This window comes from Phoxinus phoxinus (genome assembly GCF_949152265.1).
Source record: "Phoxinus phoxinus genome assembly, chromosome: 3".
NCBI lineage: Eukaryota > Metazoa > Chordata > Actinopteri > Cypriniformes > Leuciscidae > Phoxinus > Phoxinus phoxinus.
Genome location: NC_136878.1, coordinates 46,819,625 through 46,828,844, shown reverse-complemented (window position 1 = coordinate 46,828,844; position 9,220 = coordinate 46,819,625). Strand labels below are relative to the sequence as shown.

Genomic DNA, 9,220 nt, shown 5'->3' with positions numbered 1-9,220 from the left:
GCATCTTCTTGAAAATTAAATGATTTTATAGCATCACATTGATTATGCGTTGAACTTGTATTAGAGTGTTACAGATCAGAAATACAGTAATCTTATGTTCGTTGAGTGTGTATATGAACATTTTTCACTGTGAAATTAACAGTAATTAACTGGCAGCAAGTGACAAGTAACTTACTGTAAAATACAAACACAGTAATTAACTGGCACCAAGTGATAAGTAATGTAAAATAAAAACAGAAATTAACTGGCAGCAAGCGACAATTAACTTACTGTAAAATAAAAACACATTCATTAACTGGCAGCAAGAGACAAGTAACTTACTGTACAATAAAAAGACAGTAATTAACTGGCAGCAAGCGACAATTAACTTACTGTAAAATAAAAACACATTCATTAACTGGCAGCAAGTGACAAGTAACTTACTGTAAAATAAAAACACATTCATTAACTGGCAGCAAGTGACAAGTAACTTACTGTACAATAAAAACAGTATTTAACTGGCAGCAAGTGACAAGTAACTTACTGTACAATAAAAACACAGTAATTAACTGGCAGCAAGTGACAAGTAACTTACTGTACAATAAAAACACAGTAATTAACTGGCAGCAAGTGACAAGTAACTTACTGTACAATAAAAACAGTATTTAACTGGCAGCAAGTGACAAGTAACTTACTGTACAATAAAAACACAGTAATTAACTGGCAGCAAGTGACAAGTAACTTACTGTACAATAAAAACAGTATTTAACTGGCAGCAAGTGACAAGTAACTTACTGTACAATAAAAACACAGTAATTAACTGGCAGCAAGTGACAAGTAACTTACTGTACAATAGAAACGCAGTAATTATCTGGCAGCAAGTGACAAGTTACTTACTGTAAAATAAAAACACAGTAATTAACTGGTAGCAAGTGACAAGTAACTTACTGTAAAATAAAAACACAGTAATTAACTGGCAGCAAGTGACAAGTAACTTACTGTAAAATAAAAACACAGTAATTAACTGGCAGCAAGTGACAAGTAACTTACTGTACAATATAAACACAGTAATTAACTGGCAGCAAGTTACAAGTAACTTACTGTACAATAAAAACAGTAATTAACTGGCAGCAAGTTAGAAGTTACTTACTGTAAAATAAAATCACAGACATGAACTGGCAGCAAGTGACAGGTAACGTACTGTGAAATAAAAACAGTAGTTAACTGGCAGATCTTTAGAGGAACACAGTCCATCTGTGGAAGATACAGGAGTTTCTGAACCCCTGTGAGATTGATCATTACTGACCATAAGCTCAATCTCTGAGATAAAAATGGCATGACAGATCGTGGTAATTAGAAATCATGACGGATTGAAAACGACCTGCAAGCCAAACCTGCAGCGAACTCTCATTAGTGGGTTGTCAGTGTTTTTAACACGTCGAGCACACACACATGCTGCTGTGAGCCGTGTGTCATGTCAAACGGCTGGGTTAAAATGCTTGACATCCGTATGCATCGTCTTTAAAATATATATGAACAGGCAGACAATCAGTGTCTGCCACATGATCACCAATACACATCAGAAAGATGAGATCAGAGGTGAAAATGAGCTGTGAAAACAACCAAAACAAGAACTATAAATCATATTTGTAAGTGTGGTTTCATTCTTAATAATATTTCTTTATAATTTGAGATGATTATTTGCATCAAAGAGAAGTTATTGTGCCGTACATTGAGAGAAACGCTTCTGGAACAAGAACAGATGTGGGCGGGGTTTGATTGTGTCCGTGAGGAATTGATTGGATGGCTGTAGTTTGCTATTGGTGGATCTCATGTGATTGACAGGTTGCCCCGCCCTCGTCATCAGAGAAGAGAAGAGATGCTGCAAGATGAAGTTATTCTGACACTATAATAACCCTGGCATCTTGATCTTCTGCTGTTGGTCTTGAGAGCTCTTGTAAGCGTGTTCTGGATTTCAGTTCATGGTCTTAGTCAAGATGTCAGTCTATTTCCACTGTTCTTAAAGCGATAATCACCTCGACTGCATATCGGCACCGTACCTTCACCAATCCCCAAATCTCATTTAATTTCAAGCACTGAATGCTGCAATGGATTCATCAGAGTCAGATCCTTCAAATGGGGTTTGCAGGTAAAATTGTTCCAGGTCTAATATTATTATATTGGTCTGGATCTGGGAGGCGTGTAAATGACGAGAACAGTTGTGTGTATACATGTTATACTATATTCAGCTATCTATGACTAAGCTGAACACACACTAAAAAAGTTTGTACAGATAAAATCACATACTAACCCTGTCTCTATCAGTAAATTAACTCAAACTAAAGCCATAAAAAAATATTTCAGTTATTTGAAATAAGACAAACGTCCATTAAAAAACTAAAATAAATAAAATAAAATAAAATAAATAAAATAAATAAATAAATAAATAAATAAATAAATAAATAAATAAATAAATAAAATCTCAATGATGATAAAATAGCAGTGGTCTGCATAAACAATGTCATTTAAAGCCGATAACCCATCTAACTTTCACATGACATGAGACATTTTTTTTATTTGTTTGTTTTTGCCAGCTATGGGGCAGATGTAAATTATTTTCTGTCAGCATGTGACAGATGCTGCATATATGTAACCCGGAACAATCCAAATTTTAGAACCACACATATTTAACCCGGAACATGCCCATGTTCAGCACCATGGACAACGCTTATATTAACCCGGGGCAACCACGTGTTCAGCACCATGGACAGCACTTACATTTACAGTTTTTCTCTATTGTTTACACACAAATACTGGTACTTGAGACACAATGACCACAACATGTAACACATTAACCCCTGAACCAGTTCTGCTAAACTACAAGCACAACTCCTGCTTTACACTCAAATTGCAGTTCTACAACACACTTTTTTCCCAAACACTACACACAATTCTCTGCATTTGGCACAATTTCCATGAAGAAAATCTCTTGTTTTCACACAGGAACACACTGCCATTCACATATGCACACTGACAGCAATGGATGCCAACATTGGATTTTTTTTCACTGTAACTGTATACAGTAAATTCTTCTGTTGTTTTGTATGTAGAACCACTGTATGTGCAACTTTGTGTTGGGATGTACAAATAAAATATATTTTTTACCGTGTATTTGTGTGTTCTGAGTATAGAAATAATATTCTCAAATATTGTACAACACACTGACGTATGTACTGTGTGTAGTAAGTGTAACACTGAACAAAAACAGGCCTAAGTCATTATGATAGATGGAGGAGAAGTGTTTTACATTGAGCACATCATGTTCAACTGGTTCTCATAAATGTCTATTCATATGATGGTTTGTGTGTGTCATTTGAAAACAAAATACCATTTTGAGAAGAAATAACATTGTTTTGAATTTAAAGTTTCATTTTGCAGGAGAATTGAGGGGTTTTGCCCATTGTGTGTGTGGGTGTTTTTTGATTTGTGTGTAGAGTTCTGAGAATATGAGGCATGCTTTCAGAAAATGTGTGTAAACAATCGAGAAATACTGTAATTTTCAGGATTTATTGATATCAACAATTCAATTTTCACTAGTTTCTTGATAACAGGAACTCAATTTATACTAGTGACGTCACCACACGCAGAAATACAGATTCTTAATATGAAGAATTAAATTGGTAACACTTTGACCAACCACATCAATAATTGATTTCTTACTAGTTAACAGAATAACAGAAATACAAAAAAAATTTTTTTTTTGATATGAATAATTTTGTGGTTAGTAACAATATAAACTCCTGATATTAAGACCTCAATTGTCACTAGTTGAAATGTTCCTTCTGATATTTAACAAAGTATTTCTGATATCATTAATCAGGAGAGTAATTTCTGATATTTAAAATGGCTTTAACAATCACATTCATGATATCAGAAAGTAACACTATAGTGACAATAGAATTATTGATATCAAAACTGGACATTTTTACAAGAAGCAATTCAGTTGTTGATATCAAGAACAGACGTGCACTATAGCAACCACACAATTACTGATATAAAAATGATGATTTGTTACTAAGATTGTGAAATTGGAAATTACATTCTTAATATCAACAACTTTATTTAAATTTAAATTTGACAAACATATAAAAAAGCTCACTAAAATGGTAAGGATTAATCTAAATTGTTTTAGACTTATTAGAACATATATTTCAATTGAGGCAGCACATCTTTTTATGCAAATGATCTTGTCCCGCATTTCATGCTGTATTACAGTCTGGACTCAAACAAGTGATTCCTTCATTTAAAAAATTGAAATGTTGTATTATCGAGCTTTAAAAATAATGGATAAAAAGCCAATTCGATGGCATCACTGCAATGTTTTTTTTTTTTTATGCTAAGTTTTATAAATTTAAAAAACCTGTCATATATAAAATTGATTTTTAAATGTTTGCACAATAAGGCACCATCTGGTTTATGTAAATTGTAGGATTAATGTTGTAGGACTACACAAGGGCAAAGAGCCTTTTCTGTCCAGGGCTCCAAACTCTGGAACTGTTGCCAAATGAGTTTAAGGCAATATTTGAAATAAAGTCCTTTACACTGAAGGTAAAGCGGTGGTTTAAAATAAACCTGAACTGCACGCATATTTAAATGTAATACTTTTAGTATGTAAAAGTGTAATCTAATGTAACAATTTTTTTTTTTTTTTTGTCTAGAAAAGCCTTTCTAGGGAGCTGAGATGCAGCTTTCGCTATACTCTCTGTGTGCAATACATATTTTCCAATTTTGACTGGGATCATGTTTTTTTGTACTGTCCCGATACAAATAAACGTATAAAAATAAAATACAAAACCTGAATTTAAATGCCGGCCAGTGGTAACGTTTGACTATAGTGCAAATACAATTATCAAGAATTATAGTTTTTACTAGTTGAAATTAAATTATTGATATCAAGAAATGTTTTTCTGTGACTGATGACGTCACTGTCGATATCAAGCATTAACATTATTACTAGTGGAAATGTAACTCCTGATTTTAAACAAATGTCATTGTTTAGGCGTACTAGAAGAAATCTAATTCCTGATTTGAAGAATTAGCATTTTAACTAGTGACATTTTTTTTTAAATGATCAAGAATTTATATCCTGTAAATGACGGTTTGCCACATATGTGCATGCACATGTGCCGCTATTAAAAATAATATTAATCAAATGAAAGCAAAAGCAAAACAATAAAAATGATTTTTACTAATCAAATATTGTTAAAATAAGGTGAAAATGTTAAAAATGAAGACGGTATCTCTCTCTCTCTCTCTCTCTCTCTCTCTCTCTCTCTCTCTCTCTCTCTCTCTCTCTCTCTCTCCTTCAGTCCCTCCCCTTTCTGTCTGCCATCACCCTCCTATACAATCCAGTAAAGTGATGCTCGGCGCCTCCTCCTCGTTTCTCTGCGCGTTTCTCAGCAGTCAGTCGGACTCTCCATCTCTCCATCGGATATTTGCTCCTGCTTCTCAGACGCAGTTCTGCGACCCGAACCGCCGGATTTGTCCCTCTTGAGCATGAGAGGAACCGCTGACCCGATCGCACACCATGAGCTTCGGACCCGGAGCCTCAGCCGAACTTTAAAGCAGCGCGGAGCGTCAGATTCCCGACCCGCGGGAGCAGCAGTTTCAGGTGAGTCTCTCGTTTAGTGAAGCTCGTGCAACTCAACCTCGAAACGGATTTGAAATGCGGCACTTCATTGAGCTCCAGCGCGCGCGTGTGTGTTTGTTTCTGCACGGATTGAAACTGGACTGCGGATGCTTCCATTATCCGCGCGCGCGTGAGCAGATCTGTTTTCAGTCCACGCATTGCTCATTGTTGCATTACAGAAAGCAAGTTGCTGTGTGTGTGTGTGTGTGTGAGTGTATGTGTGTGGTTTAAAGCTGTCCTTTTGCTGAGTCAACCCATGCAAAGCATAAATGAAGTATGCAAAATGACACCATACGCGTTTGGAGAGGCTGAGCGCATCAGCTGCTCACTGGACGCTTGGAGGACGTCAACACTGTTTTCTCCTTTGTATTTTTCCTGCTGCATCTGCAAAGTCAATAAACATGCACACACTGCAGTGGAGAGCACAGCCAGGTCCCCCTTCGGGCCTGTGTCTCGCTGGCAGTGTGATGCAGAAGGATATGAAGTGTGCACACTCGCATTAATCTCACGAGCGTGTGTGGCCGGTGGAAAGACGCGAGTGTGTGTGTGTGTGTGTGTGTGTTTGAGGGCATCGAGATGCTCAGAGCTGGAGGTGAACTGGTGTGAATGTGTTTCTGACGCGTAACTGTTGGGGGAGCTCTCGCGCTTTTTGCGCTTGATGTCAAATTTGACTTTGAAGCTTTTGGTAATTGAGTGATTATGATGGACACAAAGCGAATGGCGCAGCCGAGAGTCCTAAAGAGTTTTTCCGGGATGCATCCCATTACTGGCGCAGTGAATCAAACCTGGTCGATATGCACTTCTAATATTATGCAAAATTATGATGTCCGTCAATTTTAATGATCGGCCCACACGCCGCAAGCTCTTAGCTGCTCTTTGTGGCCTAATTTGGACTGTTGCATGAAATGTTTTTTTTTTTTATTCTTCCAAACTCCTAATTATATGCAATTGATTCGTTTTTATAATAATAGCAAAATGACCAGTTTTCATTTTCTGAGCAATGCCATTTTTATTCGTTCACTCTCGCACTGAACTTTTTACTTCAGTGAATATGTATTTGTGACTAGAAAAACCTATGGGTTATAATATAACGGGGAAAAAACAGGTTGACTACAAATGATGGGGCATGTTGTCACACTATACGGGGTAACATACTAATTTCGGTCATGCAATTACATCATCTGTCTAACTGGAGGAGGTTAGTCTATATATTTTTTTTAGATTTTAATCATCTATTTTATTTTTGAAGCAAGATTTGGAACTACAAAGGATGAGAGAATTGACATTTTGGGTTAACTATATTTTTAAGCTCAAATGTATAACCAGTTTGCATTATTTCCGCACATTTAACACACATTTCCCAATAGTGGGACATGTTGCAAGTACAGCATCTAATTGAAAGAGGAAATACAAATATATGTATATATATCCCAATTGTGGGGCATGTTGTCACACTATGGGGAAATGCAAATAATCATTTTTAACATGACAGATGATGATCCATTTAAACTGTCAGTGTTGTGAAATACAATTAAAGCAAAATAACCAGTTTGCATTATCTGAACAATGCATTTTTCATCTGCCCACTCTCCAGTAAATGCACACTAACCCCAGACACACATTAATGTACAAATAACATGTTGTCTCACTGCGGGGAAACAGATATTGTCAGTCATGCAATTACAGCAACTATCTAATTAAAAGAGAATATATATATATAAACAAAGTATACCAGGTGATAGTTTGCATTATTTTAGCACACATTTTCCAATCATGGGGCATGTTGTCACACTATGAGAAAATGCAAATGTTAAAAAAAATTTAACATGCCAGATGACCGGACCTGTAAACAACCTGTTTTATGCAACAAAAAAAAATTTAAGCAAAATAACCAGTTTGCATTATCTGAGCAATGCATTTTTTATTCGCCCACTCTCGCATTAAATGCACGCTAACCCAGACACACATTAATGTCTAATGCATCTGAGCCACAGGCACAAACAAGCCACACTAGTGACCGTTTCTGAAGCTCAAGGCAAAGATCTGCGACCCAACACACACACACACACACACACACACACACACACACACACACACACACGCCACACATCTGACGCGCAGCGCCGCACCTGCGCCGGACCGACCGGTACCTGTTCTGATCGCCCTTCACGGAGGCGGATAGAGAGAGAGAGAGAGAGAGAGAGAGAGAGAGAGAGAGAGAGAGAGAGAGAGAGAGAGAGAGAGAGAGAGAGAGGCAGACTCTCACAGTGTCTCAGCGCTGTGGATGGAGACCAGCACCAGAATATCAACGACGAGAGAGCTTTGGCCGCGGGAATAATGAGCACTGTCTCTGGCTGCAGCTGGGGGTCTTGGCGCCCGCGAACTCAGGAAGAATATATGCGCTTCCACTGAACGCCTGCTTGTTTATTGTGCGGGATCATAAACATGATGAGGCTCGGGGTGCACTGTAAAAAAATAAATCTGTTCAATTTACGGTAAAAAAAACTGCTTTACCGTAAAAAATACGATAGCAACATGTAAGGTTTTACGTAGGCTACTTAACTTAAATTTACAGTAAAAAAAAAGATTTCATTATCTGACATAATGTTAATATACACTCTAAAAAATGCTGAGTTGTTTCAACAAAAATACAATACATTTGAAGTGTCACGCATAGAATTGTGGGAATGTCAATTTACAGTTTTTCACTGTAAATTATACAGACTTGTTCTTTTTCACTTCCACATACTGTAAATTTAACTGTATTTTACTGTGAAATGACATTAAATGTACGGTTAGATCCACCACAGTTATATAGCACTGAAACTTTCTGTTTTCCACTGTATAGCATTTTACCGTTAAAATCATGATAAATGTTTTTTTTTTTTTTACAGTAAATACTACACGACACTTTGTGTTTTTCGTGTACGGACGACAACGTTGGCAAAGCGACCCCGTTCAGGATCTGTGTAAATGAGTAAGATCGCTGCATTCTGCTGCCAGGCCAGTAGGGGGCGATGTTTGTAAAGAAATGCCTGTATAGCATTTGCATGACGTCACCGTTTTCAAAAATCAGTGTTTTTGGAGTTTTCCACATGCAGAGATAAAAACTGTATAGCTTTAAAAACTCGTACTTTGAAACCAGTTTTCCAAAGTTAGCGTGTTTAGGCCGCTATTAAAACGAACGGCCACAACACACACGTTTAGTTGTAAACGGCCCCTCGGATGCATTCATCAGCGCGGACGGCTGTATATTATTTATGTTTATGATTAATAACAAACACAAGACAATTAAAATTAATTTGTGACTCCCAGGAAGTGACATCACTTGAACTACTGACTATATTTGCATATATGCGGAAAATAAAATGTAGATGTAAAAGAGGTGATGATAGCTGATATATTATTATTATTAGCAAATATGGATTAATGTATCACTGTAAAGCTGCTTTGAAACTATCTCTATTGTAAAAAGCGCTATATAAATAAAGGAGACTTGACTTAATTGTCCTAATGATTAGGGAGAGCGGGGCAAGTTGTCACAAGTTGTAC

At 36.7% G+C, this 9,220-nt stretch overlaps 1 protein-coding gene across 1 annotated transcript in view; it reads left to right on the top strand.

The window, feature by feature from the left end:
* The first annotated feature begins 5,418 nt into the window (after positions 1 to 5,418).
* The window catches only part of brinp1 (bone morphogenetic protein/retinoic acid inducible neural-specific 1), a 220,767-nt gene continuing 216,965 nt past the window's right edge, over positions 5,419 to 9,220 (top strand). Inside the window, exon 1 of the mRNA XM_079606289.1 lies at positions 5,419 to 5,650. The gene's annotated coding sequence lies outside the window, so the exon portion shown is untranslated. The remainder of the gene's footprint in view (positions 5,651 to 9,220) is intronic.